Raw genomic sequence first — 26993 nt, 5'->3', positions numbered from 1 at the left:
TGACCGGCAAAAAAGCGGTCGCTGCCACACCACGACTCGACAAGTTTACGGACGGATTCGCACCAAGCTGTTCTCTCTCGAAACGAAATATGAACGCGCGCACGAAACGAATCCACAAAAAATGGATGCTTGCACGGCTAGGCCGGAGCCGGGGCCCGGCCAAGGGCGGGCGCCTACGTCCCGGAAAACGCAGCGACGATGGCATTCTCGGTGGATCCCCTGCTGCCGGCCCTCCCTCGGGAGCGGTGAGAGAATCGGGGGTCGGCCGGCGCCGCGGTTTTGGCATGCCGGTGGAAGTGGAATGGAACGCACCGAGTTGAGTTGAGTTGACATGCGCAAGTTGGCACCGAGTTTGACGGCGGAGCAGAACCGTGCAACAGAAACGGTCGCTCGCAACCGCGGAACAGGCCACAAGGGGACAAGCCGAAAAGGGCAAGCTTACGAACGACAAGATGTGTTGCGGTACAGTATGGACTAGGAGCACTAGATTCATTTACTCGATCGAACAAAAATCAAAACAGCTCATCTGGTAATCTTAAAAAAAAAACCCGACGCTGGCGCGACCAGGAAAAAACTGAAAGTTCCCCGTGCTGGCGATTGGATATAAAGGTAGCTCCGAACGGCACCTTCACAGCCTTCATTCTTATGATGTGAACGAGTATGTTTGTAAAAAAAAAAACTACCATGATAGCGGATATATAGGATTCTAAAAAACTACTCTCTTCGTACCATAATATATGTCGTTTTAGTAGTTCAATTTGAGCTGCTAAAACGACATATATTATGGTACAGAGGGTATGCGACTTTTAATTTTTGACAAAAACTGTACCACTATATAGGTAATACGTTGCAAAAAAAAATTACCACTTTCTGATAGTTGTCGTTTAAACCGAAACTAATTAAGATTATGACAGGGTTGGCCCACCCCATCAAGGCTACTAAACGTGGTACAAAAGTAAACTATGTTAGATTGACCGTCTTGTGCCATGTCAGTTCTATATTTTTTTTCCTAAATTCACATTTCTTCTTTGTCAGTCGGTAGCGCCGCCCGGTCGCGCGACACCAGCATCCGCAACACCCGCCCGACCTAGATCCCCCTCTCCCCTTCCTCCTCATGTCTTTCTCTGGCGTACTCTGGATAGAGCCCACGTCGTGCTCACCAATCCCGCCCCCGCTCATCTCGGCGGCAATAGAGATCCCCGGGCTGTGCCATTGTGTCCAAGAGTTGTGTCGTACTCAACTACGTCGCCCCATCCGAGCAATTGGTCTGGGATGCCTCGATTCATTGTCTTCCTCGCATCCGGCCTCCTCACGGGGAAATCAAGAATTTCACTTCAAATTTCGACCACAACATCTCACGGATCTCCTGCGCGCGGCACAACCCAGTAGCCCGCTCTCCCTCCTCGGCTCCTCTTCGCTTCCAGGAAGCCCTCTACTTCCCTATCGATTTGTGCATCCCTCGGATGTGCTAGTTTATAATAACAAGAAGATCTGGAAGATGAAGATACCTCTTAAGAATAAAATCTTTGCATGGTATCTTCGTCGCAGAGTCATTCTTACTAAAGATAACCTTATTAAGAGGAATTGGCTAGGAAGTTCGCAATGTGTCTTTTTGTCACCATGATGAGACAATAAAATATTTATTCTTCCAATGCAAATTGACTCGTTCTATATGGTCAATCATCCAAATAGCTTCTGGCGTGTATCCTCCTTGTAGTGTTGCTAATGTATTTGACAACTGGTTACATGGGATTGATCACAGATTTAGAACTCTTCTCAGAGTGCGAGCGCTAGCCGTTATTTGGTCGCTTTGACTATGTAGAAATGATAAGGTTTTTAATGATAAAAGTACTTCTCTGATCAGGTTATCTAGAGGTGTACCGGGACTCTTTGTTTATGGTCCTCTCTGCAACGCATGGAGAATCGAGACCGGTTTATGGAGGTGTGTACACGATTGGAGGCTACGGCGAGGGATACTTTTATCCAACAGGGGTGGCAGCATGATCATAGGATTAGCCCCGCCCCGCTCTAGGCGTTATACAGACTCTACGTGTCTCTTTGTATTTCACTTTTTTTCTTTTTTGTTTCTGTGAGAGGATATTATTTGGTTGTGTGCCTCTTAGTTATGCAGAGACGGGGTGTAATGCTTATATCTTTTAAGTAACAAAGTGCCCCTTTTCGAATAAAAAAGCTTACCATGGGTCATTGCTCCGCCGCCCGTGGTCGATGACAAGGACCTTGCTCCCTTCTTTGATTGGCCTCTCGACCACGCACGCATCCTAGTGGTGATATCCCTCTCCTCGTGTACCTCATAGCCCTCTCCTGCCTAGCACCGCTCGTCGTTGTCGTGCCTCCGACCCCCCCCCTCTCCGGTCGCGGCGAAGTAACGACGAGCTCCCCGCACGTACATGCAACCTCCTGGCTCACTGTAGAGCCATTCCGTGTGCACCCGCACCGTCAACGTGCCCAATGCGCCGTCCCAGAAGAGCGAAGTAAATAGCATAAAACAAATCGGGCTTTTTAGTGTTTTTTTTATCAAGACTAACATGTGGGTCTTGAAGGAAATATGCCCTAGAGGCAATAATAAAGTTATTATTTATTTCCTTATATCATGATAAATGTTTATTATTCATGCTAGAATTGTATTAACCGGAAACATAATACATGTGTGAATACATAGACAAACAGAGTGTCACTAGTATGCCTCTACTTGACTAGCTCGTTAATCAAAGATGGTTATGTTTCCTAGCCATAGACATAAGTTGTCATTTGATTAACGAGATCACCTCATTAGGAGAATGACGTGATTGACTTGACCCATTCCGTTAGCTTAGCACCCGATCGTTTAGTATGTTGCTATTGCTTTCTTCATGACTTATACATGTTCCTCTGACTATGAGATTATGCAACTCCCATTTACCGGAGGAACACTTTGTGTGCTACCAAACGTCACAACGTAAATGGGTGATTATAAAGGTGCTCTACAGGTGTCTCCAAAGGTACTTGTTGGGTTGGCGTATTTCGAGATTAGGATTTGTCACTCCGATTGTCGGAGAGGTATCTCTGGGCCCACTCGGTAATGCACATCACTATAAGTCTTGCAAGCATTGTGACTAATAAGTTAGTTGCGGGATGATGTGTTACGGAACGAGTAAAGAGACTTGCCGGTAACGAGATTGAACTAGGTATCGAGATACCGACGATCGAATCTCGGGCAAGTAACATACTGATGACAAAGGGAACAACATATGTTGTTATGCGGTCTGACCGATAAAGATCTTCGTAGAATATGTGGGAGCCAATATGGGCATCCAGGTCCCGCTATTGGTTATTGACCGGAGAGGTGTCTCGGTCATGTCTACATAGTTCTCGAACCCGTAGGGTCCGCACGCTTAAAGTTACGATGACAGTTTTATTATGAGTTTATGTATGTTGATGTACCGAAGGAGTTCGGAGTCCCGGATGAGATCGGGGACATGACGAGGAGTCTCGAAATGGTCGAGACGTAAAGATCGATATATTGGACGACTATATTCGGACTTCGGAAAGGTTCCGAGTGATTCGGGTATTTTTCGGAGTACCGGAGAGTTACGGGAATACGATACGTATTGGGCCTTATTGGGCCATACGGGAAAGAAGAAAAAGGGCCTCAAGGGTGGCCGCACCCCTCCCCTTGGTCTGGTCCGAATTGGACTAGGGAAGGGGGGCGCCCCCTTCCTTCCTTCTCTTTTTCCCTTCCTCTTTTCCTATTCCATATGGGAGGTGGAATCCTACTAGGACTAGGGAGTCCTAGTAGGACTCCACACTTGGTGCGCCCCCTCCTAGGGCCGGCCTCCTCCTCCCTTGCTCCTTTATATACGGGGGCAGGGGGCATCCCAGAGACACAACAATTGATCCTTGAGATCTTTTAGCCGTGTGCGGTGCCCCCCTCCACCAAATTACACCTCGATAATATCATTGCGGGGCTTAGGCGAAGCCCTGCGTCGGTAGAACATCATCATCGTCACCACGCCATCGTGCTGACGAAACTCTCCCTCAACACTCGGCTGGATCGGAGTTCGAGGGACGTCATCGAGCTGAACGTGTGTAGAACTCGGAGGTGCCGTGCGTTCGGTACTTGATCGGTCGAATCGTGAAGACGTACGACTACATCAACCGCGTTGTGATAACGCTTCCGCTGTCGGTCTACGAGGGTACGTGGACAACACTCTCCCCTCTCGTTGCTATGCATCACCATGATCTTGCGTGTGCGTAGGAATTTTTTTGAAATTACTACGTTCCCCAACAGTGGCATCCGAGCCTGGTTTTATGCGTTGATGCTATGCACGAGTAGAACACAAGTGAGTTGTGGGCGATATAAGTCATACTGCTTACCAGCATGTCATACTTTGGTTCAGCGGTATTGTGAGATGAAGCGGCCCGGACCGACATTACGCGTACGCTTACGCGAGACTGGTTTCACCGTTCGGAGCACTCGTTGCTTAAAGGTGACTAGCAGGTGTCTGTCTCTCTCACTTTAGTTGAACCGAGTGTGGCTACGCCCGGTCCTTGCGAACGTTAAAACAGCACCAACTTGACAAACTATCGTTGTGGTTTTGATGCGTAGGTAAGAACGGTTCTTGCTAAGCCCGTAGCAGCCACGTAAAACTTGCAACAACAAAGTAGAGGACGTCTAACTTGTTTTTGCAGGGCATGTTGTGATGTGATATGGTCAAGACATGATGTGATATAATGTGTTGTATGAGATGATCTTGTTTTGTAACCAAGTTATCGGCAACTGACAGGAGCCATATGGTTGTCGCTTTATTGTATGAGATGCAATCGCCATGTAATAGTTTTACTTTATCACTAAGCGGTAGCGATAGTCGTAAAAGCAATAAGTTGGCGAGACGACAACGATGCTACGATGGAGATCAAGGTGTCGCGCCGGTGACGATGGTGATCATGACGGTGCTTCGGAGATGGAGATCACAAGCACGGTGCTTCGGAGATGGAGATCACAAGCACAAGATGATGATGGCCATATCATATCACTTATATTGATTGCATGTGATGTTAATCCTTTATGCATCTTATCTTGCTTTGATTGACGGTAGCATTATAAGATGATCTCTCACTAAAATTTCAAGATAAAAGTGTTCTCCCTGAGTATGCACCGTTGCAAAAGTTCTTCGTGCTGAGACACCACGTGTTAATCGGGTGTGATAGGCTCTACGTTCAAATACAACGGGTGCAAAACAGTTGCACACGCGGAATACTCAGGTTAAACTTGACGAGCCTAGCATATACAGATATGGCCTCGAACACAGAGACCGAAAGGTCGAGCGTGAATCATATAGTAGATATGATCAACATAGTGATGTTCACCATTGAAACTACTCCATCTCACGTGTTAATCGGACATGGTTTAGTTGCTTTGGATCACGTAATCACTTAGATGATTAGAGAGATGTCTATCTAAGTGGGAGTTCTTAAGTAATATGATTAATTGAACTTAAATTTATCATGAACTTAGTCCTGATAGTATTTTGCAAATTATGTTGTAGATCAATAGCTCGCGTTGTTGCTTCCCTGTGTTTATTTTTTGTTCCTAGAGAAAAATTATGTTGAAAGATGTTAGTAGCAAAGATGCGGATTGGATCCGTGATCTGAGGATTATCCTCATTGCTGCACAGAAAAATTATGTCCTTGATGCACCGCTAGGTGACAGACCTATTGCAGGAGCAGATGCAGACGTTATGAACGTTTGGCTAGCTCAATATGATGACTACTTGATAGTTTAGTGCACCATGCTTAACGGCTTAGAATCGGGACTTCAAAGACGTTTTGAACGTCATGGACCATATGAGATGTTCCAGGAGTTGAAGTTAATATTTCAAGCAAATACCCGAGTTGAGAGATATGAAATCTCCAACAAGTTCTATAGCAAAAAGATGGAGGAGAATCGCTCAACTAGTGAGCATGTGCTCAGATTGTCTGGGTACTACAATCGCTTGAATCAAGTGGGAGTTTATCTTCCAGATAAAATAGTGATTGACAGAATTCTCTAGTCACCATCACCAAGTTAGTAGAACTTCGTGATGAACTATGGTATGCAAGGGATGACGAAAGTAATTCCCGAGCTCTTCGTGATGCTGAAATCGACGAAGGTAGAAATCAAGAAAAACATCAAGTGTTGATGGTTGACGAGACCACTTCAAGTGTTGATGGTTGACGAGACCGCTAGTTTCAAGAAAAGGGCAAAGGGAAAAAGGGGAACTTCAAAAAGAACGGCAAGCAAGTTGCTGCTCAAGTGAAGAAGCCTAAGTCTGGTCCTAAGCCTGAGACTAAGTGCTTCTACTGCAAAGGGACTGGTCACTGGAAGCGGAACTACCCCAACTATTTGGTGGATAAGAAGGATGGCAAAGTGAACAAAGGTATATTTGATATACAGATTATTGATGTGTACTTTACTAGTGTTTATAGCAATCCCTCGGTAATTGATACTGGTTCAGTTGCTAAGAGTAGTAACTCGAAACGGGAGTTGCAGAATAAACAGAGACTAGTAAAAGTGAACAAAGGTATATTTGATATACAGATTATTGATGTGTACTTTACTAGTGTTTATAGCAACCCCTCGGTAATTGATACTGGTTCAGTTGCTAAAGAGTAGTAACTCGAAAACGGGAGTTGCAGAATAAACAGAGACTAGTAAAAGGCGAGGTGACGATGTGTGTTGGAAGTAGTTCCAAGATTGATATGATCATCATCGCACACTCCCTGTACTTTCGGGATTAGTGTTGAAACTAAATAAGTGTTATTTGGTGTTTGCGTTGAGCATGAATATGATCTGATCATGTTTATTGCAATACGGTTATTCATTTAAGTTAGAGAACAATTGTTGTTCTGTTTACATGAATAAAACCTTTATGGTCATACACACCAACGAAAATGGTTTGTTGGATCTCGATCGTAGTGATACACATATTCATAATATTGAAGCCAAAAGATGCAAAGTTAATAATGATAGTGCAACTTATTTGTGGTACTGCCGTTTAGGTCATATTGGTGTAAAGCGCATGAAGAAACTCCATACTGATGGGATTTTGGAATCACTTGATTATGAATCACTTGATGCTTGCGAACCGTGCCTCATGGGCAAGATGACTAAAACGCCGTTCTCCGGAACTATGGAGAGAGCAACAGATTTGTTGGAAATCATACATACAGATGTATGTGGTCCGATGAATATTGAGGCTCGTAGCAGGTATCATTATTTTCTGACCTTCACAGATGATTTGAGCAGATATGGGTATATCTACTTGATGAAACACAAAGTCTGAAACATTTGAAAAGTTCAAAGAATTTCAGAGTGAAGTGGAGAATCATCGTAACAAGAAAATAAAAGTTTCTACGATATGATCGCAGAGGTAAAATATTTGAGTTACGAGTTTGGCCTTCAGTTAAAACAATGTGAAATAGTTTCACTACTCACGCCACCTGGAACACCACAGTGTAATGGTGTGTCCGAACGTCATAACCGTACTTTATTGGATATAGTGCAATCTATGATGTCTCTTACCAATTTACCACTATCGTTTTGGGTTATGCATTAGAGACAGCTACATTCACGTTAAATAGGGCACCATCAAAATCCGTTGAGACGACGCCTTATGAACTGTGGTTTGGCAAGAAACCAAAGTTGTCGTTTCTTAAAATTTTGGGGTTGCGATGCTTATGTGAAAAAATTCATCCTGATAAGCTCAAACCCAAATCGGAGAAATGTGTCTTCATAGGATACCCAAAGGAGACAGTTGGGTACACCTTCTATCACAGATCCGAAGGCAAGACATTCGTTGCTAAGTATGGATCCTTTCTAGAGAAGGAGTTTCTCTCGAAAGATGTGAGTGGGAGGAAAGTAGAACTTGATGAGGTAACTGTACCTGCTCCCTTATTGGATCACAGAAATCTGTTCCTGTGACTTCTACACCAATTAGTGAGGAAGTTAATGATGATGATCATGTAACTTCAGATCAAGTTACTACCAAACCTCGTAGGTAAACCAGAGTAAGATCCGCACCAGAGTGGTACGGTAATCCTGTTCTGGAGGTTATGTTACTAGACCATGACGAACCTACGAACTATGAAGAAGCGATGGTGAGCCCAGATTCCGCAAAATGGCTTGAGGCCATGAAATCTGAGATGAGATCCATGTATGAGAACAAAGTGTGGACTTTGGTTGACTTGCCCGATGATCGGCAAGCAATTGAGAATAAATGGATTGTCAAGAGGAAGACGGACGCTGATAGTAGTATCACTATCTACAAAGCTAGAATTGTCGCAAAAAGGTTTTCGACAAGTTCAAGATGTTGACTACGATGAGAGTTTCTCACTCGTATCTATGCTTAAGTCTGTCCGAATCATGTTAGCAATTGCCGCATTTTATGAAATCTGGCAAAGGGATAAACAAAACTGCATTCCTTGATGGATTTATTAAAGAAGAGTTGTATATGATACAACCAGAAGGTTTTGTCAATCCTAAAGGTGCTAACAAAATATGCAAGCTCCAGCGATCCATCAATGGACTGGTGCAAGCATCTCGGAGTTGGAATATACGCTTTGATAAGTTGATCAAAGCATATAGTTGTATACAGACTTGCGGTGAAGCCTGTATTTACAAGAAAGTGAGTGGGAGCACTACAGCATTTCTGATAAGTATATGTGAATGACATATTGTTGATCGGAAATAATGTAGAATTATTCTGCAAAGCATAAAGGAGTGTTTGAAAGGAGTTTTTCAAAGATAGACCTCGGTGAAGCTGCTTACATATTGAGCATCAAGATCTATAGAGATAGATGAAGACGCTTGATAAGTTTTTCAATGAGTACATACCTTAACAAGATTTTGAAGTAGTTCAAAATAGAACAGTCAAAGAAAAGAGTTCTTGCCTGTGTTACAAGGTGTGAAATTGAGTAAAGACTCAAAGCCCGACCACGGCAAAAGATAGAAAGAGAATGAAAGTCATTCCCTATGCCTTGGCCATAGGTTCTATAAAGTATGCCATGCTGTGTACCAGATCTATTGTATACCCTACACTGATTTTGGCAAGGGAGTACAATAGTGATCTAGGAGTAGATCACTGGACAGCGGTCAAAATTATCCTTACTGGAATAAGGATATGTTTCTCGATTATGGAAGTGACAAAAGGCTCGTCGTAAAAGGTTACGTCGATGCAAGTTTTGACACTAATCTAGATGACTCTAAGTCTCGGTCTAGATACATATTGAAAGTGGGAGCAATTAGCTAGAGTAGCTCCATGCAGAGCATTGTAGACATAGAAATTTGCAAAATACTTACGGATCTGAATGTGACAGACCCGTTGACTAAAATTATCTCACAAGCAAAACATGATCACACCTTAGTACTCTTTGGGTGTTAATCACATAGCGATGTGAACTAGATTACTGACTCTAGTAAACCCTTTGGGTGATGGTCACATGACGATGTGAACCATGGGTGTTAATCACATGGTGATGTGAACTATTCATGTTAAATCACATGGCGATGTGAACTAGATTATTGACTCTAGTGCAAGTGGGAGACTGAAGGAAATATGCCCTAGAGGCAATAATAAAGTTATTATTTATTTCCTTATATCATGATAAATGTTTATTATTCATGCTAGAATTGTATTAACCGGAAACATAATACATGTGTGAATACATAGACAAACAGAGTGTCACTAGTATGCCTCTACTTGACTAGCTCGTTAATCAAAGATGGTTATGTTTCCTAGCCATAGACATAAGTTGTCATTTGATTAACGAGATCACCTCATTAGGAGAATGACGTGATTGACTTGACCCATTCCGTTAGCTTAGCACCCGATCGTTTAGTATGTTGCTATTGCTTTCTTCATGACTTATACATGTTCCTCTGACTATGAGATTATGCAACTCCCGTTTACCGGAGGAACACTTTGTGTGCTACCAAACGTCACAACGTAAATGGGTGATTATAAAGGTGCTCTACAGGTGTCTCCAAAGGTACTTGTTGGGTTGGCGTATTTCGAGATTAGGATTTGTCACTCCGATTGTCGGAGAGGTATCTCTGGGCCCACTCGGTAATGCACATCACTATAAGCCTTGCAAGCATTGTGACTAATAAGTTAGTTGCGGGATGATGTGTTACGGAACGAGTAAAGAGACTTGCCGGTAACGAGATTGAACTAGGTATCGAGATACCGACGATCGAATCTCGGGCAAGTAACATACTGATGACAAAGGGAACAACGTATGTTGTTATGCGGTCTGACCGATAAAGATCTTCGTAGAATATGTGGGAGCCAATATGGGCATCCAGGTCCCGCTATTGGTTATTGACCGGAGACGTGTCTCGGTCATGTCTACATAGTTCTCGAACCCGTAGGGTCCGCACGCTTAAAGTTACGATGACAGTTTTATTATGAGTTTATGTATGTTGATGTACCGAAGGAGTTCGGAGTCCCGGATGAGATCGGGGACATGACGAGGAGTCTCGAAATGGTCGAGACGTAAAGATCGATATATTGGACGACTATATTCGGACTTCGGAAAGGTTCCGAGTGATTCGGGTATTTTTCGGAGTACCGGAGAGTTACGGGAATACGTATTGGGCCTTATTGGGCCATACGGGAAAGAAGAAAAAGGGCCTCAAGGGTGGCCGCACCCCTCCCCTTGGTCTGGTCCGAATTGGACTAGGGAAGGGGGGCGCCCCCTTCCTTCCTTCTCTTTTTCCCTTCCTCTTTTCCTATTCCATATGGGAGGTGGAATCCTACTAGGACTAGGGAGTCCTAGTAGGACTCCACACTTGGTGCGCCCCTCCTAGGGCCGGCCTCCTCCTCCCTTGCTCCTTTATATACGGGGGCAGGGGGGCACCCCAGAGACACAACAATTGATCCTTGAGATCTTTTAGCCGTGTGCGGTGCCCCCCTCCACCAAATTACACCTCGATAATATCATTGCGGAGCTTAGGCGAAGTCCTGCGTCGGTAGAACATCATCATCGTCACCACGCCGTCGTGCTGACGAAACTCTACCTCAACACTCGGCTGGATCGGAGTTCGAGGGACGTCATCGAGCTGAACGTGTGTAGAACTCGGAGGTGCCGTGCGTTCGGTACTTGATCGGTCGGATCGTGAAGACGTACGACTACATCAACCGCGTTGTGATAACGCTTCCGCTGTCGGTCTACGAGGGTACGTGGACAACACTCTCCCCTCTCGTTGCTATGCATCACCATGATCTTGCGTGTGCGTAGGAAATTTTTTGAAATTACTACATTCCCCAACAGGTCTCGCATGTCATAACGCCCCAAGTGTCAGTCAATCTAATAGAATTGACTTCCATGCCACGTCAACTCTGACAGGTGGGCCATTGTTGTCATGATCATGATTAAATCGGCTGAACCAGTAACTAAATAGAAGTGGTAGTTTTTTTTGACGTATTACCCCCAACCTACCCTTCTGCCAAAAAAATACTACTCCCTCCTATTCATAGTAAGTGCCGCAGGTTTGAACTAATACTGAACTAAGCTTAATTCAAAACTGTAACACTTATTTCAAATTGGAGGAGTGGTAGTTTTGGAAACCCTAGTCGCTAAAGTTGTAGTTTTTGGCCATATACTCTGATCCGAATGCATACGACGCCTGTGCCAGAATGTCATTTTAAAAGAAATTACTTTCTCCATTTCTTTTCGGTCTGTATATAAAATTTTTTAGAAGTCAAACTTCGTAAATTTTGACCAACCAAATAGAAAAAATATATCAACATTCACAATATAGAATCGCTATCATTCGATGTATCATGAAATTAAATTTCATAACATATTCTTTCTCTATTGTAAATATTGACAGTATTTTTAAAGATAAATTTGGTTAAACTTTACGTAGTTTGACTTTAAACAAATTTTATAGGCAGAGTAAAAAGAAACGGAGGGAAAAATAAAGGATTAAAGTGGCATGCCCACTTGAATCCCATATTATTAGCATAGAGTGTTTGATGTCACAGGAAAAATAAAGAAAGTGAGAAAAGAGGTTGGAGTGGATGTTAGATTTTTAATGAAATGTAGTACACATGATTCCATAGGAGATATTCCAATAGGATTCAATCCTATGTGTTGAGTATCATTGTTATTATGGAAACATAGGATAGCGTGGGATTTATTCCATCTTGCCTTGTACTCCAAGACGACCTTGTACTCCTATATATATGCCCATAAGTAGTCCTGGCCATCTCAGGCCCGGCCCTGTCGGCCCACCCAGGCCCGGCCCTAAAATCTAGGGCCTAGGCCCGATGGGCTTGCCCGTGGGCCGGGCTTGGGCCTGAGTTTTGAGCCCACCCGCAGGGCCTGGACGGGCTTGGGCTTGGCATATTGGTATTTTCAGGAAGAGGCTCGGCCCACGGCCCTAAGCCCTAAGGACTTTTCAGGGCTTTTTATCAGATGGGCCGGGCTTGGGCTTGAAAAGTAGGCCCGATGGTAGGGCCTGGGAGGGCCTGGGCCTCAGTTTTCGGCCATGGGCTTTTTTAGGCCCAGCCCGGCCCATGGCCAGATATACCCATAAGGCTCAAGCAATACAACAACTATTCCATCAATCCCTCTCTCCCTTCTAACATGGTATCAGTTTCCGGGTTCTAAACCCTAGCCGCTTCCGCACCCGCGCGCCGCCCTCGGGGCGATCGGCCTCCATAACAACCACTGGGGCCGCGCCGCCCATACCTAGGGTTCGTCCGCCGGTCGTGTTGACCGGCTACCCTAGAGAGTCTTTTTCCCGAGCCTTTGCTCCGGGTTTTTTTGCTCTCTCGCCGGTCGTTTTGATCGGCGTTTTTCTTTTTGGTTTTCTGATCTCTACTTGATCGATTTGTGTCGCCCGCCGCCGCCGTCGACCCTCGTGCGCCTCTACTCCGACACCGGCGCGACCGGCCGGCCTCTTCACCGACCCGGCAACCTCGCGCGATAGGCGGCCCCTAACGGCTGTCGTCCGTGCGTCTGCCCGCCCGTCGCCCCGACCCGGCGGCCTCGCGCGATAGGCGACCCCTCACGGCCGTCGTCCGCGCGTCGACCTACGCCGGCCGTCACCGCCCTGTCACCGAGTTCAGCGCGCCCCTCCACCGATCGAGCAACGGGCTGCCTCTGCGTCACCTCATCGGGCCGCAGCGTCGCCGTCCCGTGGTTCTCCCCGTGGATGCACCGATCCGCGCCGCCGCTGCATCGCCCTTTCGGGCCGTAGTGCCGCGTGTTGGAAATATGCCCTAGAGGCAATAATAAATGGTTATTATTATATTCCTTTGTTCATGATAATTGTCTATTGTTCATGCTATAATTGTGTTATCCGGAAATCGTAATACATGTGTGAATACATAGACCACAACGTGTCCCTAGTAAGCCTCTAGTTGACTAGCTCGTTGATCAACAGATAGTCATGGTTTCCTGACTATGGACATTGGATGTCATTGATAACGGGATCACATCATTAGGAGAATGATGTGATGGACAAGACCCAATCCTAAGCATAGCATAAAAGATCGTGTAGTTTCGTTTGCTAGAGCTTTTCCAATGTCAGGTATCTATTCCTTAGACCATGAGATCGTGCAACTCCCGGATACCGTAGGAGTGCTTTGGGTGTGCCAAACGTCACAACGTAACTGGGTGACTATAAAGGTACACTGCGGGTATCTCTGAAAGTGTCTGTTGGGTTGGCACGGATCGAGACTGGGATTTGTCACTGTCACGACCGGTTTTTCAATAAAATAATTATTGAGAGACCAATCCCTTTTTCGGACCAGCGAGGAAGAATTCCTTCTCACTGGTAGACAATATCTTGGTCACAGAAGAAAAATACCAGGAGTACTAAATATAATACAAGGTTGAGCAGAGACTGCCCAACAATTTATTACATGCACGCCGCTAAAACAAAACGGCGGATAGGGTGGCAACTACTAACTCACGACAATGATGGTGGTGGAAATATCACCGCGAAGCGAGTGATATGATTCCAGAAGACTACAACTCATCGAGCGTCGGAGTGAGGCTCGAGAAGACTTATTGCGGGTGGCGGAAGCGTAAACGATACAAGTGACCAATATCCGGGATCGCGCAGGACTGACTTGGACTCCTCTAGGCATCGGACGCGCTATCAAGCTCTTCATCCAAGAGATCGCCTTCGTCAACATCTGGCCAAATCAACAAGCCAGGTGAGTACTATGAAAGTACTCGCAAGACAGTTCGGACATAAGGTATAACAAATGTAAGCATGAAGCATATGAACAAGTTAACTGGTGCGATTAGACATAACGGTAATAAATACTGGGTGCCAAGCGAGGGTCTGAATGATGCCTCGAGCGGAAACTGCAGAATAGTAATACTGGTGCCAAACGAGTGTCTGAAAGACTCCTCGAGCGGAAAATGCGGAATATTAATGCGGGTGCCAAACGAGTGTCTGAAAGACTCCTCGAGAGGTAAATGCAGAATAATAATGCCACAGTCGGGCGTCGGGGCGACACCACATAAAGGGCTTATAACAGAAAGTAAAGACAGTGCATGCCGCAGTCGGACGTCTGAGCGACATCACATAAAGGGCTTATATTTAAAGTAAGAAACAAGCACACGCCACGGTCGGACGTCTGCGCGACGTCACATAAAGGGCTTATATCACAACTCATTAATACAATAGTTTGGGAGCATAAATTATCACAGGCATGAGACAAATATAAAGTTAGTCCATCCACAGGAATGACAATAAATCTGGATTTACCACTTGAGCTTGTTCACCGGGGCAAGTTTTGTCACACAGATAGACGTGGATATAATTCTTACACTGCTTGATCGTGGGTACGATGATTTGGAAGGAATTGACTCTGCAGAGTTTGTATTTAACCACAGCCAACGGATTTCAGTAGTCACGGGGACTAGTTCCGTCTACGGTGTTTTGGAAGAAACACGTCTAACCAGTACACACCCAATTCAACCATCCAAAGCCAGGGATCACCCTCGGCAACTTTCAAGAAAAACCTTGAGACGGGGAGGCTACAACCTCGCGTATCATGGGATCAAATTTCTATACGCGCGCTTTAAGGGGGTGCCCCCCCCTCTCGGTCCCAACCGGAAACACCCATGCCCCCTGACCGGATGACTGGCTTTAATCCTGGGCCAAGGTACCATCATCCCGGCCTCTCTGTTTGGTGTGTACACGGAAAGAGGTTACCAACTTACTAAACCGCATCCTGGCAACGAGACATGTGGTAGCACGGATGGGGAAAGAACGGTAACACGGCTCCAACCATGTTAACGTCGGAAGAGTCGGATGACACAAGGCTGGTATGCTACAACAGTACCACCTTGCTGCCCTTCATGTCACCACATGATTAGGCCACCTCTCATCAGAGGTCACCGCAACTTTGGAACATGCGGGAAAAGAACGATAACGTGGCTCCAACCACGTTAACGTTGGGGAAAGTCGGATGACGCAAGGCTGGTATGCTACGACAGTACCACCTTGCTGCCTTTCATGTCACCACATGATTAGGCCACCTCTCATCAGAGGTCATCGCAACTTTTGGAACAACCGGGTTGTTGCCTTACAAGCAACGAGGTATTTACCGACACTCATATGCCACGCACAAACTCTCACGTGAACATGCAAAACATCTGCCATATCAAATGTTCAAAACATGCTTGCCTGGTTCGGAGAAGTTGGAGTCTAGCTCGGCGAAGTTCGCGGCCCCTTCACCTCTCCCGGAACCTACGGCAATCACGAAACGGGTACTAACGTGAAAACCAACACATACACAGAAACTTTTCCAAATATTTTTCAAATAAATCCCATAAAAAAACTAGACAAAATTTGGAGATTGTCAGAAAAAGAATCACTCAAAAATACCTTTTTATCAAAAAGTTATAAAGGTTTCTGTCCAGGGACTTATCTGTAATGAAACAGAAAAGTTCCAGGGTTTTAACTGAGAAAACAGAAAACGCTTCGGCTGGGAATGCGCAAGCGCAAAGGAGGAAACGTATTCTGCCCGAAGGCGCCAACAGAAAACGGTTCGCGAATAAAAGAACAGAGGCTGACATGCGGGGTCCACATGTCAGGTTTGAAAAGCTCGCCGGCGCCCGAAGACTGCGGTGGACGCCGGCGTCGAACCACGGCGAGATAGGAGGAACGGAGGGTACCAAGAGCTTAAGCGTCCTCTTCCGCGTCGGTGGGTGGTGGACTCGTCCAACGGGGAGCACTATGTCGACGGCGACACTTTCTCCGGCGGACGGCGGCTCGGGTGAGGATGGGGAACTCCGGTGGAGGGCTGCAAGCTTCAAATTGAAGTGCGGGTCAGAAAGAGGGGTGCATGGTGAAGCTACTAGTAAGAGAATGGAGGCGGAGGAGCACACACGGGGGCGAATCGGGCTGGATCCCGTGGCGGGTCGCGGCGGCCGGAGTCGAGGAAGGAGACCTCCTCGGGGCTCTTCCAGTGGCTCGGCGTGCTCTAGGGGGAGTGCAGTGCTGGTGGGTGCTCGAGTTGAAGCTCGGGGCCTCTATTTATAGGCAGATCGACGGGGTGGCCGTGAACGGAGAATCTCCGGCGAGCGATTACGGCGGAGCAGTGGATTGGCAGGGGTTTGAGCGGCCGGGCAGCATCAGTGGAGGTTACTGGACTCGTTTTGCAGCTAAACGGGGTCGGTCTTGGCGTAATGGCGTCGGTCCACGGTGAGGTGACCGCACGGGCTCAACGGCGGCAGAGAGCGTGCTCCGCGCCCTGCGGTTCACGACGAGAGCGGCAGCGCGTTCGGGGGAGTGGAAGGCCACGCGGCGAGCTCCGGTGGTTTGGGCGGCGCTGGGTGGCGTCGTCGGCGCCGTGTCTCCTGCTGGCGTCCGCAAAGCCGCCGCCGGCGTCGGTTACGGGGCGGCGCACCTTCTGCTGCTCGTCGCCGACGCCCGCAAGGCGCCAGGCGTTCGTGCGGTGCAGGAACAAGAGGGCGGGGACGAGGAGCAAGGCGACGCGGTGGCACTGGCGAGATCGACGTCCGCTTCTGAAGAAAACGACAGCAGCCACTTGACTGAATCTCTGAAACTCTGAACTTGACAATGACCTTGCACTGCAGGTGTTCGACAGGAGGTTTTGGCCATGAGATAAATTTTTCTGGAGCTGTAACTTGGTGAGATGACCACTCAATGCACCCAGAGGCTGCCTGATTTTACTTGGAATTTTTGGAGAAGGTTTTAAATGAATTTCACCAAATTTGACAAATCTGGTCCAAACCTGTAGCAAGTGTAGTTTGAAAATTTTGAACTGAAGACCAGTGGATCTTCATAGTTCTAGGTTGGGGTTTCAAAGGACTAGGAGGGATAGTTGGTTTGGTGGCAAAAATCAAAACAGAAAATGGAGTTCCTTTGCAAATCTCCAAGTGCTAGGAAAGAAGGCAGAATTTTATTTGAATAGAATTTGAAATGGAAATAGATACATGGGGAGGTTCAACTTGCTGGATTTGGTGTAGAACATGATCCAAAGGTGAGGGAAGAGTTAGGAGAGAGCATTTGCACTAGGGCCATGGCAAGAAGGAATTGTTGAAAGTGGCAAAGGACTTTCCAAAAGCCATAGTGCAAAATTCAAAAAGATTTTCAAAAGTTATTTTCCCAAATGAAAACCATTTTGTCTTGAGTTCAAATGAAAAGCAAGAACTTCCAAGACCAAAGGCAGATCTTGGGTGAATCCAAATAGAACTTTTGCCATAAGGAAAAATATATGAGAGGGAGAGTTCTCTTGAAGAAAAATTTAAATCACTCCCCTCAAGTCAAATAAAATCTTTTGAAAAATCCAAATAAAAACTTGGGTGTCACAGTCACTCCGTGTGACGGAGAGGTATCTCTGGGCCCACTCGGTAATGCATCATCATAATGAGCTCAATGTGACTAAGGGGTTAGTCACGGGATCATGCATTGCGGTACGAGTAAAGAGACTTGCCGGTAACGAGATTGAAGAAGGTATTGGGATACCGACGATCGAATCTCGGGCAAGTAACATACCGATTGACAAAGGGAATTGTATACGGGATTGATTGAATCCTCGACATCGTGGTTCATCCGATGAGATCATCATGGAACATGTGGGAGCCAACATGGGTATCCAGATCCCGCTGTTGGTTATTGACCGGAGAGGCGTCTCGGTCATGTCTGCATGTCTCCCGAACCCGTAGGGTCTACACACTTAAGGTTCGGTGACGCTAGGGTTGTAGAGATATGAGTATGCGGAAACCCGAAAGTTGTTCGGAGTCCCGGATGAGATCCCAGACGTGACGAGGAGTTCCGGAATGGTCCGTAGGTGAAGAATTATATATAGGAAGTCCAGTTTCGGCCACCGGGAAAGTTTCGGGGGTTATCGGTATTGTACCGGGACCACCGGAAGGGTCCCGGGGGTCCACCGGGTGGGGCTACCTGTCCCGGAGGGCCCCATGGGCTGAAGTGGGAAGGGAACCAGCCCATAGTGGGCTGGGGCGCCCCCCATGGGCCTTCCCCCTGCGCCTAGGGTTGGAAACCCTAGGGTGGGGGGCGCCCCACTTGACTTGGGGGGTAAGTTACACCCCTTGGCCGCCCCCCCCCCCTTAGATGGATCTTGGCCGGCGCCCCCCCTCCCAGGGGGCCTATATAAAGGGGGGGGGAGAGGGCAGTAATATAACAGCCTTGGGCGCCTCCCTCCTCCCCTGCTACACCTCTCCCTCTCGCAGAAGCTCGGCGAAGCCCTGCCGAGACCCGCTACATCCACCACCATGCCTCGTGCTGCTGGATCTCCATCAACCTCTCCTTCCCCTTGCTGGATCAAGAAGGAGGAGACGTCGCTGCACCGTACGTGTGTTGAACGCGGAGGTGCCATCCGTTCGGCACTCGGTCATCGGTGATCTGAATCACGGCGAGTACGACTCCGTCATCCACGTTCATTGGAACGCTTCCGCTCGCGATCTACAAGGGTATGTAGATGCACTCCTTTCCCCTCGTTGCTAGTATACTCCATAGATGGATCTTGGTGAGCGTAGGAAAATTTTAAAATTATGCTACGATTCCCAACAGTGGCATCATGAGCCAGGCCTATGCGTAGTTACTATGCACGAGTAGAACACAAAGTAGTTGTGGGCGTTGATGTTGCCAATTCTTCTTGCCGCTACTAGTCTTATCTTGTTTCGGCGGTATTGTAGGATGAAGCGGCCCGGACCGACCTTACACGTACGCTTACGTGAGACATGTTCCACCGACTGACATGCACTAGTTGCATAAGGTGGCTAGCGGGTGTCTGTCTCTCCTACTTTAGTCGGAACGGATTCGATGAAAAGGGTCCTTATGAAGGGTAAATAGAAATTGGCAAATCACGTTGTGGTCATACGTAGGTAAGAAACGTTCTTGCTAGAAACCTACAAGCCACGTAAAAACTTGCAACAACAATTAGAGGACGTCTAACTTGTTTTTGCAGCATGTGCTATGTGATGTGATATGGCCAGAAGATGTGATGAATGATATATGTGATGTATGAGATTGATCATATTCTTGTAATAGGAATCACGACTTGCATGTCGATGAGTATGACAACCGGCAGGAGCCATAGGAGTTGTCTTTATTATTTTGTATGACCTGCGTGTCATTGAATAACGCCATGTAAATTACTTTACTTTGTTGCTAAATGCGTTAGCCATAGAAGTAGAAGTAATCGTTGGCGTGACGACTTCATGAAGACACAATGATGGAGATCATGATGATGGAGATCATGGTGTCATGCCGGTGACGAAGATGATCATGGTGCCCCGAAGATGGAGATCAAAGGAGCAAAATGATATTGGCCATATCATGTCACTATTTGATTGCATGTGATGTTTATCATGTTTTGCATCTTATTTGCTTAGAACGACGGTAGTAAGTAAGATGATCCCTTATGATAATTTCAAGAAAAGTGTTCCCCCTAACTGTGCACCGTTGCGAAGGTTCGTTGTTTCGAAGCACCACGTGATGATCGGGTGTGATAGATTCTAACGTTCGAATACAACGGGTGTTGACGAGCCTAGCATGTACAGACATGGCCTCGGAACACACGCAATACACTTAGGTTGACTTGACGAGCCTAGCATGTACAGACATGGCCTCGGAACACGGAGGACCGAAAGGTCGAGCATGAGTCGTATAGAAGATACGATCAACATGGAGATGTTCACCGATCTTGACTAGTCCGTCTCACGTGATGATCGGACACGGCCTAGTTAACTCGGATCATGTTTCACTTAGATGACTAGAGGGATGTCTATCTGAGTGGGAGTTCATTGAGTAATTTGATTAGATGAACTTAATTATCATGAACTTAGTCTAAAATCTTTACACTTTGTCTTGTAGATCAAATGGCCCACGTTGTCCTCAATTTCAACGCGTTCCTAGAGAAAACCAAGCTGAAAGATGATGGCAGCAACTATACGGACTGGGTCCGGAACCTGAGGATCATCCTCATAGCAGCCAAGAAAGATTATGTCTTAGAAGCACCGCTAGGTGAAGCACCAATCCCAGAGAACCAAGACATTTTGAACGCTTGGCAGCAGCGTGCTGATGATTACTCCCTCATTCAGTGCGGCATGCTTTACAGCTTAGAACCGGGTCTCCAAAAGCGTTTTGAGAAACATGGAGCATATGAGATGTTCGAGGAGCTGAAAATGGTTTTCCAAGCTCATGCCCGGGTCGAGAGATATGAAGTCTCCGACAAGTTCTTCAGCTGTAAAATGGAGGAGAATAGTTCTGTTAGTGAGCACATACTCAGAATGTCTGGGTTACACAACCGCTTATCCCAGCTGGGAGTTAATCTCCCGGACGACGCGGTCATTGACAGAATCCTCCAGTCGCTTCCACCAAGCTACAAGAGCTTTGTGATGAACTTCAATATGCAGGGGATGGAAAAGACCATTCCTGAGGTGTATTCAATGCTGAAATCAGCGGAGGTGGAGATCAGAAAAGAATATCAAGTGTTGATGGTGAATAAAACCACTAAGTTCAAGAAGGGTAAGGGTAAGAAGAACTTCAAGAAGGACGGCAAGGGAGTTGCCACGCCCGGTAAGCCAGTTACTGGGAAGAAGTCGAAGAATGGACCCAAGCCTGAGACTGAGTGCTTTTATTGCAAGGGAAGTGGTCACTGGAAGGGGAACTGCCCCAAATACTTAGCGGACAAGAAGGCCGGCAACACCAAAGGTATATGTGATATACATGTAATTGATGTGTACCTTACCAGTACTCGTAGTAGCTCCTGGGTATTTGATACCGGTGCGGTTGCTCATATTTGTAACTTAAAACAGGAACTACGGAATAAACGAAGACTGGCGAAGGACGAGGTGACGATGCGCGTCGGGAATGGTTCCAAGGTCGATGTGATCGCCGTCGGCACGCTACCTCTGCTTCTACCTACGGGATTAGTTTTAAACCTCAATAATTGTTATTTAGTGCCAGCTTTGAGCATGAACATTGTATCTGGATCTCGTTTAATTCGAGATGGCTACTCATTTAAATCCGAGAATAATGGTTGTTCTATTTATTTGAGAGATATGTTTTATGGTCATGCCCCGCTGGTCAATGGTTTATTCTTGATGAATCTCGAACGTGATGTTACACATATTCATAGTGTGAATACCAAAAGATGTAAAGTTGATAACGATAGTCCCACATACTTGTGGCACTGCCGCCTTGGTCACATTGGTGTCAAGCGCATGAAGAAGCTCCATGCAGATGGACTTTTGGAGTCTCTTGATTACGAATCATTTGACACGTGCGAACCATGCCTCATGGGTAAGATGACCAAGACTCCGTTCTCCGGAACAATGGAGCGAGCAACCAACTTATTGGAAATCATACATACCGATGTGTGCGGTCCAATGAGTGTTGAGGCTCGCGGAGGATATCGTTATGTTCTCACTCTCACTGATGATTTAAGTAGATATGGGTATGTCTACCTAATGAAACACAAGTCTGAAACCTTTGAAAAGTTCAAGGAATTTCAGAGTGAGGTTGAGAATCAACGTGACAGAAAAATAAAGTTCTTACGATCGGATCGTGGTGGAGAATATTTAAGTCATGAGTTTGGTACGCACTTAAGGGAATGTGGAATAGTTTCACAACTCACGCCGCCTGGAACACCTCAGAGAAACGGTGTGTCCGAACATCGTAATCGCACTCTATTGGATATGGTGCGATCTATGGTGTCTCTTACCGATTTACCGCTCTCATTTTGGGGCTATGCTTTAGAGACTGCCGCATTCACTTTAAATAGGGCTCCGTCGAAATCCGTTGAGACGACACCGTATGAATTATGGTTTGGGAAGAAACCTAAGCTGTCGTTTCTAAAAGTTTGGGGATGCGATGCTTATGTCAAGAAACTTCAACCTGAAAAGCTCGAACCCAAATCGGAAAAATGCATCTTCATAGGATACCCTAAGGAAACTATTGGGTATACCTTCTACCTCAGATCCGAAGGCAAGATCTTCGTTGCCAAGAACGGGTCCTTTCTGGAGAAGGAGTTTCTCTCGAAAGAATTGAGTGGGAGGAAAGTGGAACTTGATGAGGTGATAGTCACCCCTTCCGAACCGGAAAGTAGCGCAGCGCGGGAAGATGTTCCTGTGGTGCCTACACCGACTGGGGAGGAAGTTAATGATGATGATCATGAAGCTTCAGATCAAGTTACTACTGAACTTCGTAGGTCCACAAGGACACGTTCCGCACCAGAGTGGTACGGCAATCCTGTCCTGGAAATCATGTTGTTAGACAACGGTGAACCTTCGAACTATGAAGAAGCGATGGCGGGCCCGGATTCCGACAAATGGCTAGAAGCCATGAAATCCGAGATAGGATCCATGTAGGAAAACGAAGTGTGGACTTTGACTGACTTGCCCGATGATCGGCGAGCCATAGAAAATAAATGGATCTTTAAGAAGAAGACGGACGCGGATGGTAATGTGACCATCTACAAAGCTCGACTTGTCGCTAAGGGTTATCGACAAGTTCAAGGGGTTGACTACGATGAGACTTTCTCACCCGTAGCGAAGCTGAAGTCCGTCCGAATCATGTTAGCAATTGCCGCATACTATGATTATGAGATATGGCAGATGGACGTCAAAACGGTATTCCTTAACGGCTTCCTTAAGGAAGAATTGTATATGATGCAGCCGGAAGGTTTTGTCGATCCTAAGAATGCTAACAAAGTATGCAAGCTCCAGCGCTCAATCTATGGGCTGGTGCAAGCATCTCGGAGTTGGAACATTCGCTTTGATGAGATGATCAAAGCGTTTGGGTTTACACAGACTTATGGAGAAGCCTGTGTTTACAAGAAAGTGAGTGGGAGCTCTGTAGCATTTCTCATATTATATGTGGATGACATACTATTGATGGGAAATGATATAGAATTCTTGGAAAGTATAAAGGCCTATTTGAATAAGTGTTTTTCAATGAAGGACCTTGGAGAAGCTGCTTATATATTAGGCATCAAGATCTATAGAGATAGATCAAGACGCCTCATTGGTCTTTCACAGAGTACATACCTTGACAATATATTGAAGAAGTTCAATATGGATCAGTCCAAGAAGGGGTTCTTGCCTGTATTGCAAGGTGTGCAGTTGAGCACGGCTCAATGCCCGACCACGTCAGAAGATAGAGAAAAGATGAGTGTCATCCCCTATGCCTCGGCCATAGGGTCTATTATGTATGCCATGCTGTGTACCAGACCTGATGTAAACCTTGCCGTAAGTTTGGTAGGAAGGTACCAAAGTAATCCCGGCATGGAACACTGGACATCGGTCAAGAATATCCTGAAGTACCTGAAGAGGACTAAGGATATGTTTCTCGTTTATGGAGGTGATGAAGAGCTCGTCGTAAAGGGTTACGTCGACGCTAGCTTCGACACAGATCTGGATGACTCGAAGTCACAAACCGGATACGTGTATATTTTGAATGGAGGAGCAGTAAGCTGGTGCAGTTGCAAGAAAAGCGTCGTGGCGGGATCTACATGTGAAGCGGAGTACATGGCAGCCTCGGAGGCAGCACAGGAAGCAGTCTGGATGAAGGAGTTCATTACCGACCTAGGGGTGATTCCCAATGCGTCAGGGCCCGATGACTCTCTTCTGTGACAACACTGGAGCTATTGCCCTTGCGAAGGAGCCCAGGTTTCACAGGAAGACCAGGCATATCAAGCGTCGCTTCAACTCCATTCGTGAAAGTGTTCAAAATGGAGACATAGATATTTGTAAAGTACATACGGACCTGAATGTAGCAGATCCGTTGACTAAACCTCTCCCTAGGGCAAAACATGATCAACACCAGGACGCAATGGGTGTTCGATTCATCACAATGTAACTAGATTATTGACTCTAGTGCAAGTGGGAGACTGTTGGAAATATGCCCTAGAGGCAATAATAAATGGTTATTATTATATTTCTTTGTTCATGATAATTGTCTATTGTTCATGCTATAATTGTGTTATCCGGAAATCGTAATACATGTGTGAATACATAGACCACAACGTGTCCCTAGTAAGCCTCTAGTTGACTAGCTCGTTGATCAACAGATAGTCATGGTTTCCTGACTATGGACATTGGATGTCATTGATAACGGGATCACATCATTAGAAGAATGATGTGATGGACAAGACCCAATCCTAAGCATAGCATAAAAGATCGTGTAGTTTCGTTTGCTAGAGCTTTTCCAATGTCAGGTATCTATTCCTTAGACCATGAGATCGTGCAACTCCCGGATACCGTAGGAGTGCTTTGGGTGTGCCAAACGTCACAACGTAACTGGGTGACTATAAAGGTACACTGCGGGTATCTCTGAAAGTGTCTGTTGGGTTGGCACGGATCGAGACTGGGATTTGTCACTCCATGTGACGGAGAGGTATCTCTGGGCCCACTCGGTAATGCATCATCATAATGAGCTCAATGTGACTAAGGCGTTAGTCACGGGATCATGCATTGCGGTACGAGTAAAGAGACTTGCCGGTAACGAGATTGAACAAGGTATTGGGATACCTACGATCGAATCTCGGGCAAGTAACATACCGATTGACAAAGGGAATTGTATACGGGATTGATTGAATCCTCGACATCGTGGTTCATCCGATGAGATCATCGTGGAACATGTGGGAGCCAACATGGGTATCCAGATCTAGCTGTTGGTTATTGACCGGAGAGGCGTCTCGGTCATGTCTGCATGTCTCCCGAACCCGTAGGGTCTACACACTTAAGGTTCGGTGACGCTAGGGTTGTAGAGATATGAGTATGCGGAAACCCAAAAGTTGTTCGGAGTCCCGGATGAGATCCCGGACATCACGAGGAGTTCCGGAATGGTACGGTGGTGAAGAATTATATATAGGAAGTCCAGTTTCGGCCACCGAAAAAGTTTCGGGGGTTATCGGTATTGCACCGGGACCACCGGAAGGGTCCCGGGGGTCCACCGGGTGGGGCTACCTGTCCCGGAGGGCCCCATGGGCTGAAGTGGGAACGGAACCAGCCCATAGTGGGCTGGGGCGCCCCCCATGGGCCTTCCCCCTGCGCCTAGGGTTGGAAACCCTAGGGTGGGGGGCGCCCCACTTGACTTGGGGGGTAAGTTACCCCCCTTGGCCGCCCCCCCCCCTTAGATGGATCTTGGCCGGCGCCCCCCCTCCCAGGGGGCCTATATGAAGGGGGGAGGGAGGGCAGTAATATAACAGCCTTGGGCGCCTCCCTCCTCCCCTGCTACACCTCTCCCTCTCGCAGAAGCTCGGCGAAGCCCTGCCGAGACCCGCTACATCCACCACCACGCCGTCGTGCTGCCGGATCTCCATCAACCTCTCCTTCCCCTTGCTGGATCAAGAAGGAGGAAACGTCGCTGCACCGTACGTGTGTTGAACGCGGAGGTGCCGTCCGTTCGGCACTCGGTCATCGGTGATTTGAATCACGGCGAGTACGACTCCGTCATCCACGTTCATTGGAACGCTTCCGCTCGCGATCTACAAGGGTATGTAGATGCACTCCTTTCCCCTCGTTGCTAGTATACTCCATAGATGGATCTTAGTGAGCGTCGGAAAATTTTAAAATTATGCTACGATTCCCAACACCGCGGCCCCCGGTCAACCGCCGCATCGAGGCCGTCCGCTTCAGGCCGTCCCCGAGGCTGCACCGGCCCTCGCGTTGCCGCTGCGTCGCCCCGTCGGGCCGTAGCGAGCGTGGCACACAATCCCTGCAACTGCCCTAAGGCCTTCCCCGTCGTCGCCCAGACCTGCCCGCCGTCGTTGCATCGCCCCTTCGGGCTGTAGCGCTGCGGCCTGCGGTCCACCGTCATCCACGTGCGTCGACTTCAAGTGGTATGCGTCGCGCCGCCTCCTGGCGCGGGAACGCCACCGTCCGCGCCGGTCTTCGTCATGTTGTCGGGTTTTTCCTCGCCTACTTCGAGCACCGCCACCGTGCTTCTGACCTAGCCGCCGCCGCCGCCTCCTCAGGCCGCCGCCGCCGCTCTTCTTCCTGGTCCACGGCGCCTTCCTCGACACCGGCCACCCCGACTCGACACCGACCACGGCGTTCTTCACACGGCTACCTCGACTACAGCTACACCACCTACACTCTCGGCTACCTCGACAAACGGCACAAAGGACTACCGCCATGCTTGAGCAACCTCGTCGGTTTCCACTCCAGCCACGACTCCGCGATGCATCGACCGTTATGACTGTGGGGGGTGTCCATCGGCTTGCCTTCAGATTCTTCTTCAGTCTCACCGTCTGCGTCGCTACCGTTGTGACTGCGGGGGGATGTTGAGTATTTTTGTTATTATGGAAACATAGGATAGTGTAGGATTTATTCCACCTTGCCTTGTACTCCAAGACAACCTTGTACTCCTATATATATGTCCATGAGGCTCAAGCAATACAACAACTATTCCATCAATCTCTCTCTCCCTTCTAACACTATGAATCAAACGACCAATGCAGGAAAAAATTCCTAAAGATTCTAATCCT

The sequence above is a fragment of the Triticum aestivum genome, chromosome 3D, assembly GCF_018294505.1.
Source record: "Triticum aestivum cultivar Chinese Spring chromosome 3D, IWGSC CS RefSeq v2.1, whole genome shotgun sequence".
NCBI lineage: Eukaryota > Viridiplantae > Streptophyta > Magnoliopsida > Poales > Poaceae > Triticum > Triticum aestivum.
The sequence above is the reverse complement of the archived record's forward strand: the minus strand, read 5'-3'. Positions refer to the sequence as shown.